We start from the raw sequence: 12409 nt of genomic DNA, 5'->3' as shown, positions 1-12409 counted from the left end.
TGTTTTAATTTATGCAAAAGAAAACACAAAAAAGAAAGCTGTTGACAAAAAAATCTGAAAACCTCTCTTGGTCATTTTGCATGCACTTTATAGACGATCCCTAACTTTAGCTCGTCAGTCTCACAGTGCCTGGCTTTAATACCAGATCACAAGGTTTAAATACCACCTGTGGAACATCAGTCAGCTTTATTCTGCACTGTCCAACAAATCCAGTGATAACTGATGCAAAGGTATTGAGTCTGAACCTTACAGAGTGTCAAACTCAAAATGATCTATATGTCAGGCATTGTTAATGTTCATGGCCAATAAAAGATTATCACAGATAAGTAATACATGATGAAAAGTAATCCACTATAATTCATATATAACCCATGTACTTGAGAGCCAAGAGGCTGTGATCATGTGAAATTTTTGCTGCAGGCTGAGAGAAGAGAGAAGTGACGTGGTATAAAGAGTGACAACATCCATGTCAAGAGGCGGTCAGATGGATGAACGGGTCAAACAAACACAGGACTGTGCCCCAGGAGGCCGATGTTTGTGTCTCATGTGAGGCCAAAAGTCAAAGTTGAGTTATTGTAAGTTACATACGTACGAAACGTAACATCTTGTCGTCATGCCATGTCACATTAAGGGTGTTTTCACACTTGGTCCTTTTTAAACAAACTCAACTCAGTCCTCTTAAAGTGGACTGACAGAAAAGGGACTCAGTTCTCTTTGTGTTCACATTGTCAGTTCATTTGAAAGAGGCCTCAGTTCTCTTTCTGGTCCACTTCAGCTCTCATGGGGCCTCAGTCCTCTTTCTGTTCACACTATAGCCTATATATAATATATGTTGACATAGTTTTGTTTTTACTTTGACGTGGCACTGCAGTGCAGTTATGAAGCCCCTCGCTTTCAGATGAACTTAAAATTGTGTCAAAGGAAAACCTTTGAGTTGATGTATTCTGCATTCCACATCTGGAAACGTCAATATCTTCCATGGACCAAACTACTCCTCATCCTTCGTCCTTGCTAACGTTACAGGCCGATGTGGTTTCGTCTGTTTTTTCAGGCATCCCAGTGCAACAGCATGTGATCTCAAAGCAAACCTGGAGCGCTTTGTGTTAACAATTTACAGGTAAAGCGAACCGCATCACAGACTTGAAGCAAACTGAACAAGGGGGTCTGAGTTCGGTTCACTTCAGAGGGGTCTGAGCTCTCTTGGAGTGTTCATATATGTGCAAAAAATGCAGAGTCACCGCTCTGAGTCCACTTAGGGGGCTGAAAAGGACCAAGTGTGAAAACACCCTTGGTAAAGTATGTACTGTGACGACACCCACCCATGATTCTTTTCATACACTAATCAGTAGGGCCCCAATCAGTAAGATACCATAGGCACCGTGTGCATAATTTTTACTAAGATATTATACAAACAGTTATATGGAGACACGTTGCACAGATTGTCATAATAGAGGACTGACGGGTCTATTTTTTAACTATAAAATGAGAGTTTGGTCACAATTCTTGCATAAAGAAATCCTTTTTCAAAATCAGCTTTGGTTAAATTCTTAATTTTAATATTAGTGTCTGGTGCAAAAAAAACGGATCTGTCAGCCTCTGGCTTCTTTTAACATCTGAAAAGAGCCCCATTTTAGATGAACTCTGCCATGTTGATGATGTTGTCATGTAATGTTGGAATGCTAATCTTAACCAATGCTCAAATACTCAAATGATAGTGTCTTTGCTGTTGTAATGAATCATCTCTGTTTGATATTTCAGTCATTCTTCAGTGTTCACTCATTTGTATTGTTTGCCAGTGCTGTTTGTCGTTTGTCTTTGCTTTCCCACCTCCTGCTAACAGGTGTGAGGCCGAACACCTGCATGTTGAGCTGTGACGAATCAACAGGGTGAAAGTTCAGACGTGGTAGACATGTTTATGTGAAAGATGTCCTCACGAACACGAAGTCCAAGAAGCTATGTGACGCTAAAATGACTTCCAAACTGTGATATTTTTTGGGGGTCATTTACCAAACATGAATTAGAAGATGAAGCTCTGCTTTAAATGTGAACTAAATTTGTTTTCTTCCCGCCACCGCCAGCTTCTGTGCATTGAACTCAATGTTCCAGAAATCATCGGGAGCAGATGGTTTGCGAGGCAAAAACAAACATCAGAGAGAAACCGGGAAAAGGGAGAAAAGAGAGGAGCATAAGGGAGCTGAAGTCCTGTATATTTCCCGTCAAACTGTGGAGATGAACCGCAGATGTTTGTCGACAGAAGATGAGCCGTCTCTAACAGCTGGTCGGGGATCAGATTTGTGTCGGTGCGCACATGACCTCCTGCAACGTTGGAGCATGCTCGAAACCAGACGCACAGAGACAAAACAAAAGTTTGATTTTAAAAAAGTGATTTCAGGTCCAAAGTGGAACCCAAAACATCTGCTGAAGTGCCCCTGAGCAAATCTCTAAAAGAACAAACAGATCAATAAAGAGAATGTTTCTGTGACTGTTACAAGTTATAAAAATCACGTCAAATGTCACAAGAAAGAAAAGCTCTTATTATAGTTTATGTTGGGAATTGATTGTTAAATTCTCGTCGCCGCCACCCACTAAGCAAGAGGCTGTCCCACTGCTATATTAGCCAGTGGTCTCAGTCAGGAATGACAACAATACTCAGAGGCTCTTGAATAGCCGAGTGCAGTGCCAGCAGAGGAACGCCCCTCCACTGTTATGACAAGTATGTGGTAAAGAACCATCAAAGACAAATTTAAATGTCAGCGTTTCAAAGATGCCAGCCATTTTTGGTTGGTGCAGGGGAATTCAGAGGCTGTACACATGTGTGTATGCGTGTGTGTACATGTGTGTTTCCCCCCCATGTCTCCACAGGCATTCACAAATACAGACTTCAGAGCAGTGTGACGCTGCTCTGTGATGCATGCTGTGTGTAAGAATAGCTTTCTGGTTGTGCTCTTTCTTTGTGTTTAAATCAAAAGGGGGAAAATGAGTACAGTGTGCCAAAGGGGGACATGTACTGGTCAGCATGTCAGTACTCATAACTGAGCCCAATCAAGTACGGTTGCAAAAAACTCCTTTAGTTTTCTCCTTAAGTATGACACTTATGTTTAGCTGAGGGATGTACACAGTTGCAGAGAATCCCTTAAAAGATTTCCTTTGTTACGAAAAAATGCTCCCTCATTTACTGCGTTGAAAGAGATTTTGCAGTGCTAAAAGTTTCCATGGAGATTGTTTGTTTGCTTGGACTCAAGCTTATGATGCCTGTTATTGTCTCACAAAGTTGGCTTAGTGTTAGTTAAAAACGGCAGAAGACGAGAAGACAAGAAAACCATACTGGTCAGAGGAGGAAAAGTTTAAACTTCTGGAGGAATGCAGTCGTACTACAAAGTAAATCTGATCCCCAAATACCAGACAACAGAAGAAAGAAATGCCAACGAAAATTAAATTCAATCAAATCTAAAGTGTAAAAATCAAAAGTGTATTCATTGGGTTCTCCTGGTCGCAGAACACTCTACTAAGGGTGTTAGTTTTATCATTTCTCACCATAAACTCGGCCATGTTGCAGTTAAGATAGAGTCAGAGGTACCTTAAGTTGTTTTTTTTTACCTTACTTTTGTTGCTAAGGTCTTTTGTGCAACAGTCTAGGGATTCCTTAAGGACAAGACAAGGAAAAACCCTTAATAATTAGGTGAACAACACAAGACTTAAGGGTGTTTTGTGCAACCGATTTTAATTTGAGGAAACCTTAACGAAAACCTTAACTTCAACCCGAGATCCTTTACCAAAGTATTAAAAACACTTTTATTACAAACAAGTCCTGCATTGAAAAGTCAAAGTATTTTCAGCAAAATGTCCTTAAAGTATCAAAAGTTAAAGCAGAAATACATCCCTTATTACTTCTTTTAGATAGTTTATACTGATGCAGCGGTGCAAAGGTAAGGTAAAGGAGTTTGGTCCAGTGTGTACCATAAAATAAATGTAAGGGATCCTAAGTTTAGTGATGAGGCAGCAGCCGAGTCACCAGAAGAAAATGCTGGCGTTGTACGTTTCTGCAAACCAGGAATATGTTACATTTGCATGCTTCATAAGAAGTATATGAGCTGACTGTGTCATTTGGAGGTGGAGGGGGTGGTGGATGGCGTGTCATCTCGACGAGATGCCAGTCAAGCTGCAGACCGCTGTTTAAGACCAACAAACAAAACTGGTTGTTTTTTTATCAAGTCACTGTCATGTTTCCAGCTGCTTTTTTAAGGCAAAAAACATGGGCGCTTTTCCAGCCGGAATAGTGCCACGAAAAGCGATTGTTTATTACCAGGACATTGCTGTGTTCCCAGGCAGGATTGTGCCCCTAAAACCAGGCATTTTAAGCCAAAACATGTTCTTTCCTAACCATGACCAAGGGGTTTCTGTGCCTAAACTTAAAAACATGTTAACCACAGCGTTGTTGAAAAGTTAAGTTTCAAAATATCCGCCACACAATAATGTGTAAAAGTAACTTATCTGTTGTTTGCAGAAACATACAATGCCAGCATTATTCCGACTGATTGGGTTTGAGGGGTAGGAAAGAAGTAAAAACTGTTTCAACTTCTGCTGCACAAAGCTGTTCTCATTTTCTGTACTTTTCTCTAATATTTGCTTTGTGAAATGTTATTCTGAAAAGTAATTACAGCTGTCTGATACACACAGAGGAGAAAAAGTATAATAATGGTCTCTAAAGTGTAGCAGAGGTGAACTATAAAGTAGGGCATACTATATGTGGATGTAGTCAAGTAAAGGGTTCAAATGTGAAATGGGGAGTTTCGGGTGGCCCTCACCAGAAAATTTTAAGGGTCAAACACTTTCCTGCATTCTGGTGAATTTTTATGCAGCAATTTCTGCCTTTTCTGCATCAATTTATGGTATAAATCTTTAATTTTAAATTTAAATATTAAGGAGGATGTGTCCCCTGTGCCCCTGCTTGTTTGGGACTGAGAAGAAAGACGCAGGATGTAGGTTCTAGATTTAAAAATATAGAGAAGAAGAAGAAAATAGAGAAGGTCAAATTAAAGTGAAAGTGTATGGGTGGGGGAATCAGCTGTCAGTCAGCTGGTGTGACTGTGTTCACAGTCGTTCACACAATACAACAATGAAAAATATTTTCTTTTATTTAATATAATAAAAATAATACTGTACAGGAGGAAATTAGACACAATATTGAATCAAATATTTCCAGTGGCTGCTGATGGCTGGATGAGCCGTTATGGATCACTGACACGTGAAGTGCAGCCCAGTCACGTTCACAGTCAGTCGGCCAAATGTCTTCACGCTGGAAACTTAGTCCCGATTTCACAAATGACAGAAATAAATAGCATGCAAGGCTACATTTGAAGGCACATTTTGCATTTGTTTTCTTTTTCTTCAGAGATCTTTTCTTGGTTAGGGCTTTATTTGAAGACAGATGTGAAAAGCCACAGTTTTTCATTATAGTGTTAAGTCAGGCCACATTTCGTCTTCTTTGGAGTGAGCCGAGTCACAGATATGTGGAGAGGACTGTCTCGTTCTTTTAAAGTAGATTCAGGAGGCCAGTTTAGTGTTTTCTTTTGTGATTTCTTGCCTTTGCATCGCTCCTTTTATCATCTTTTCTCCGCCACGCTTGCTGGTGGTCAAAATATTCACAAAGCAACACATGCCGTATAGAGAATTAGAATTAAAAAGAAATACTTAAGAATTTTGCAATTGGAGAAACATAAAGTTAAAACAGGGTTTATTTTCTCCAAAAATGCAGAACACAAATATCCACTGTTGCCCTTTTACACACACACACTCTCTCTCTCACACACAGACACACAAATTCTTTTTCTTATTTCCTCTCGAATCAATCGACTGTTATCTATGCAAACTCCTTAAGCTGCTCAATGGGAAGAGCTGGCTGATTGTTTTTCCATTAAGTAATATTACTGCTACACATATAGCCACAGGTCGATGCGGTGCTCATTATGGCTGCGGGCTGATAATAATTAACCACTAATGTGTGTAGAAACAGGCCCCTGATGGACCGATGGTAAAGCGAGGCACTCCCCGAGGAGCCCGACGCAGCGGCTCGCTTCCACTGCTTATTTGGCTCACTTGCTGCACAAAGAAACCAAAATAGGCCCCACAGACTCCGAACGAGACGAAGCAGATGAATTAAGCGAGGGAGTAATTGGGGTTGAATGTGTTTGTGGTACTCTGTGGTTTGCTGCGAGCTTTGTCTTGTGTACACTCAACTGAAAATACAACAAAAGCTGGTGGATTAGTGTGAAAATTATGAATTTATGATCATGTTTTGCTAGTTGGAAGTGCTGTCTCTATTTAATAAGACACTTTTTATTAAGCATTTATAAGTTCTAACTAATATCTTTTATAAGGGTTACAAATCTTTTTGGAATGCTTTGTAAAAAATTTGGAGACCAATAATAAGAACAAATTTTGTGTTGCCAGGTAGTGGAAAAAGCTCCCTGTTTTGTCACTGACAGTAAAGTCATTAATGAGTTGTTAAATATTACGCCATCAGGTCTGTAGTGATAAATATCATGTCATTGATTAACAGATTTTTACAGTTTTTAAGCAGTGATCAAGAATGAAAATCTGCGGAATTCTGCGGACTGATTTTTGCTGTTTGACGATATTAATTAAACAAAATAAACTAAAATACAAATTCAAACCTGCTGTGGTGTCGTCAGAATTCTGGAGGCACAGGTGCGGGCCTGTTAATAAATGGTAACAAACAGTTGCATTGGAATTTGCCAATTAAGTCATTAATAAAGGTTTACAACAAGATTTTCTACTTTTCTAATAAGCTATTAAGTCTACAGTCATAAATGTTGATATGTTATTAGTCAAGTCAGCATTTAGTAATGCTTTAAAATTGTTTCCAACTTTCTGATAAGCTACACGCAAAAGTTATGAAGTCATATTAAGTCATCAATGTTGTTAAATAATGTAAGAATGGAAAAGAATGTGCCCTTTTAAATATTATTAAGTTGTTAATAAACTAATTCTGGTAACTATTTATTACAGCCGATAAACACTAGGGGAAAGGTGCCTTATGTAGAGGCCACAATCTGGGAAATATAAAGGAAAAGAGAAGGATAAATTAATTGTTAATATTATTAAAAAATGAACCACTGTACATTTGCAAATCAACCGATGATGTCATTATCTCTGGGCAATACATTGATATTACTGTATATAAGAAGAGTTGTCTTTTCTGGTTTTAAAAGCTGAATTACAGTAAAGTGACGTAATTTTCTGAACTTATCAGACTGTTCTAGCTCATCTATCATTTGCCTTTACCCACATAGTCATTATATCCACATTACTGTTAATCATTTATCTAAAAGCTTACTGTGTAAATATTTTGTGAAAGCACCTAATCAACACGACAATATCGTCGCAACATCGTTGTAAAGGTATTTAGTCAAAAATATTGTGATTTGATTTTCTCCCTATCACCCAGCCATAGCTGAGATCCAATCTTAGTTGCTGTGTAGGAGGACGGATGGTTGAATAAGACAACAATAAGTTTGTCTATAATTTATGTGGACTCTAAGTAGAGAAGAACCAGAAATGACATGAGAGGCAGTTGGTTAAAAACACCAAAAAGTTGATTCCCTGTAGGGAAAGTCTGGGAAGCCAGATGTTCAAGAGCCTCACGCTCACTGCAGTGCACGTCTGAGTACCAGTGTGCCTTAATCTCTGTGTGTGTGTGTGTGTGTGTGTGTGTGTGTTGGAGAGCAGACGAGAGGCGTTTCCTGATGTCCTGGCCAGATGTTGCTGATCCCTGCCACTCCTCAGAGGGGAGTTTAAACCCAGCTTTACAGAATTAGGAGAGACCACTGGGACCAGAGAGTCAGTCCCACTGGACAAATTTGGCGAGCCATTAAAAGAGAACCTGAATTTTTATTTTTTATAATGGATTTGGAAGAAGAAAAAAAAACGGTGTTCGATGTGACTGAACGAAATATAAGCCAAGATTATGTGACTGTATTGACTATTTTTCACCTAAAATATTTTCAGAACCATATTTCAGTGCACTGTTTGGCTGAAGTAGAAGAATCTGTGAACAGGAAGTGGGTGCCATACTGTTTCCTGTACTGCAAAAATGGAGGCTGAAAAAACTGTGATAAAACGGTAAAACTAAGCAGTACACATCAAATATAAACCCAGATTCTGTTACTATGTCACCGATTTCTCATCTAAAATGTTTTCAGAACCATATTTTAGTGCACTATTTGGCTGTAATACAAGAATTAGTGAACAGGAAGTGGAAGTTTCCAGTATTTCCAAGTATTTGTGTCTCTTCACTGCATAAACAGCCCAGTTTTAAGAAAGGACCATCCTTCCAGCGATGACATACATTTCTACTTAATCAAAATGATAGGAACTGATGTTATTAACATGTATCTTGCGGTGAACTTTTGAATGCTTTTGCACAGACTTTAAACAAAAAGTTCTACATTTCAGGAAATAAGCGTTGTTAAAATGTTAAATCTGAAGCTACAGACAGCCGCTACTTATCTTAGCTTAGCATAAAGACTGTCCCCAGAAAACATATTGTTTCTAAACAGAAAAAAAGGTCACTATCATTGAGTACACTATTTATTGTTCCCATTAGGATATATTAAAAGAAAGGGCTGCCAAAATACAGCTAATTAAAATTGTATTGAAAGTGAACATTGATGATTTAAATGCTGATTGGATGTAATTGTCTTCTCACAGAATCAGTCGATTCTTTAACTGCAATTGACTATCTGACAAATAAAGCAAATCAGACATTTAAATTGCATTTAATACCTCTTGAAAAACTGTATCCAAGTTGGACTGGCACAACACATAGATGAGATCACTGAAGAGTTAAAATCTTCTCTGTGTCCAGTTGTGCTTGCTCAGTAATGCCTGTGTGGTATGACATACATCAGTCTGCCTGTCAATGGAAAATGTCCCTCTGGTCTAGAGGCCTGGCATTGTGTGTAATTCAGCTGCGTGTGTGTGTGTTTGGTTGTGTATATACTGTATGTGTGAGTGGATTTCTGCTCCTATATGTCCACACTTGCATCTGTCTTTACCCTCACATGTGTGTGGGTGTATGTTTCTCCATGTGTGTGTTCAGTGCTGGCGTGGGGATCCATCTGTGTCAGGTTAACCCGTTGGGAGCCTCTCCCAGCAGGTAGTCCTACAGGGCCTAAATCATCTGGACGGCCAGAAGCGTGAAATCCTTCCAGGCCTGGACAGATGTCTCTCTGTTCAGCCCGACTCAGCCTTTGGCGACCTCACAGACCTTTAAAGACCCTCGGAGCAGACTTTGGCACACAAAACGCACACCAGACTGTGTTACTTCACACCGAAAAGAAAGCCACCTCCAAACTAGACTCAAGAATAATCCACAAAATCTAAAACAACTTCCAGGACAAACATAAAAAAAGCATCTTTGTGAATAAACAAACATGCTATGATGAGTGCCACATGCTACATGAACTGACAACATGCCAAGGCTGGGTCAGCCAGAGGCTAAACCAGCCTGTATTTTTGGGTGTGACACGGCAGAAAGGCAGTGAGAGAGTGAGAGATGGAGCACTGCCCTCTGTGACCTGGAGACCATCCGCAAAAACCTTGATCTTTCACACATCAAGAGATGAGCAATCCATAGCGACTGACTTTGACTCAATATCACATTACATGTTTGTATGAACAGCCTGAAATGGGACATGAAGCACCTCTTACATTGAGTTCATGTGTTCTGTAGCTCTCTATAGATGAGCTGAATGAGTGGAAAGGCGTGCAGACTGGCCAGGTCGACAGATGTATGAACATTAACCTAAAGCTGCTATATTGCTGCAATATTTCTAGGAGAAAGAGGACCTTTTATACTAATTCTAAGGTTATACTTTTATTTTGGGCTTCTACTATTGTTTGAAAAACACTTTACTTTCCTCATACTGTCTGTGCTGGAGCACCTGTATTCACTCTCTGTCTCAAATGCTCCATTTTAGCACTTGTCTCTCCCCAGTTTGCTCTGATTGTACAGCATTTCTGGGTTTTCCATATTTGCACTCTCTGCGTCTCAATGCACCATAATGGAGTATAGAAATCCGAAAAATCACCAATAAAAGCTTTTAAACTGTCACGATTACTACTTTTGTTGTATGGTATGTTTTCCAAAAAAAAAAAAAAAAAAATTGAATGAAACAATATAAAGAGCTGTTAATATATACAAGAAGGTATATATAAAATGATAGTATCTTTAAAGGAGTAGCCCACAATTACTCAGTTTCAGACTTCATACAATATCCTCCTAAAACCCTGTGTCCTCCTATAAAGACGTTTACTTAACCTAATACTTTATTCTACTTAACTTAGACCTGTTGTCCTCTTTTGTGGACACTTTTTTGTGCCATCTAGTGGTAGTAAGACCATTATACATTAATCCAATGTAAAAACAAGATGGCAGCCATCTCTGCCAAGTCGGTCTGCAGCTGATGCCGACACAAAAGTGGACATGGTCCAAAACCTGATCACATTTTGATGGTTGAAACTTGTTCATTTATGATAAATAATGTCTAGTTTGATATGGAAACAAATTTGACCAATTTTAGCAACAGTAACAAGACGCTGTTATGAGGAAGTACTCATTTGAAGACACTGGGACTCTATTATCGTCTCGTCTGAGGATATTGAGACTTAATTACCCAAGGTCCTACTGATCCCAACGGCTAAAAAAAATGCATACCAAACAAAAGTTCAGGTCTCAAGAGGGTATTTAGCCATGGAAACAAAACAAAGTGATGCCTCTTGCAACTAATACACAAGCTTAGCGAAGCTCCAGGAACACCGGTGTTACCTCCATAATCCAGCCGGTGTGCTACAGCTGGCTCCTGGGGATGTACGGCCCGAGAGCTGGGAGGTTTTCTGGTGGATTTACAGATTGGATGATGAAGTTGTTGGAGGTAAAACTACAAACAACAACATTTTGGCTGGTTGCCAGAGGTTGGGAAGCTAATGACATCCTATTTAGGGATGCACCAAATATATTCGGCCGAATATTGCAAAAAAACACACATTCGGTATTGGGTGGAATAAGTGAAAAGCAAGGCCGAATAATAGCGAAATGGCGAATCCCGCCGGTTGTGGGTTGAACGGGGGTCACAGACACAGACAGGAATACGTATTACTGTCAAATACGGCGGCGCATTATAACGGCTTACCGGCAACGGAGAAGTCCGGCTCCAGGTGAATAACTTGTTGTCATGACTGCCCAAAAGTACCTGAACAGCCGAGCCATGGCGGCACACAGTATGTGGCATATCAGAGGAGAAACGAGCCGTTCACATTTCTCTCTTTGTGTCCACAAACCTCACCGCACTTTAGGGACTGTTCTTTACTTATGAAGGGACTGTCAGGGGAGGAGGGTGGCTGGTTGATTTTTATTTCATTTATTTATTTATTTTATTTTGATCCCCCCTATGTTAATCACTTATTGATGCTGTTTTTGAAGTATGAATAAGTCAATAAGTAATTTATTCCATTGAAATATCATTGATGTATTATAGAAAAGTGATTTATCTTTTTATAAATGACAAAAGGCACATCTGCCTCATTTTTGCTGTGGTATCGTGATACTACTCAGAGCTGTGATACTTTCACTGGTATCATACTGTGGGTCCCAATTTTGGTACCGTGACAACACTAATCTGGAGGGGGTTCATCTGCAAAAACTAATGAAAAACTAAAAAACAGCATTCGGTATTAAGTACTCGGTATTCGGCCAAGCGTTTAATATTATTCGGCTTCGGCCACAAATTTTCATTTCGGTGCATCCCTACTCCTATTGGAATTAACGTTATTCGCGGGATCTTGAAAGTGACATCATCACTGGAGCACCAGGGATGTCTCTCACCCCCCCCCCCACCCCCCGGCTGTCAGAAGACCACTCGGAATCAGACATTAGCAGGTAGTAGCTACATGTAGCAGTGTATGTAATGTTAACACTTGAAGTGGTGTGCCTGGAGCGGATGACCATATTTAGAAATCCATCACAATCCAACGTCGGCTGGTCTCAAAAGTAGAGAACACAGTTGGAAACAGAGTATTCAGAATGGTTTGAAGCCTGAGGTTTCTGCTCATAGGGATTACTTTTACATCTTTATTTGAAACTTTGGCCATGTTTAATAAGAACATCTGACATTGTAACATTATATCCTGTATATGACGGGATATAAGGAAAAGCATAGTAGGTTCCCTTTAACAATGGACCAAATGGCTCCATGTCCAATACAGCAAACTGCACCCACCACATAATAAATGAAAATGGTTCATAAATCCATTGAGGCCCATATTTGATTAAAACAGTGGATGTCTTTCCAGAAGCAGCATTATAACACTCAATGGTTTCCAGTTAGCT

The sequence above is a fragment of the Epinephelus moara genome, chromosome 15, assembly GCF_006386435.1.
Source record: "Epinephelus moara isolate mb chromosome 15, YSFRI_EMoa_1.0, whole genome shotgun sequence".
In the NCBI taxonomy this organism is placed as follows: Eukaryota; Metazoa; Chordata; class Actinopteri; order Perciformes; family Serranidae; genus Epinephelus; species Epinephelus moara.
This window is presented reverse-complemented; position numbering follows the sequence as displayed.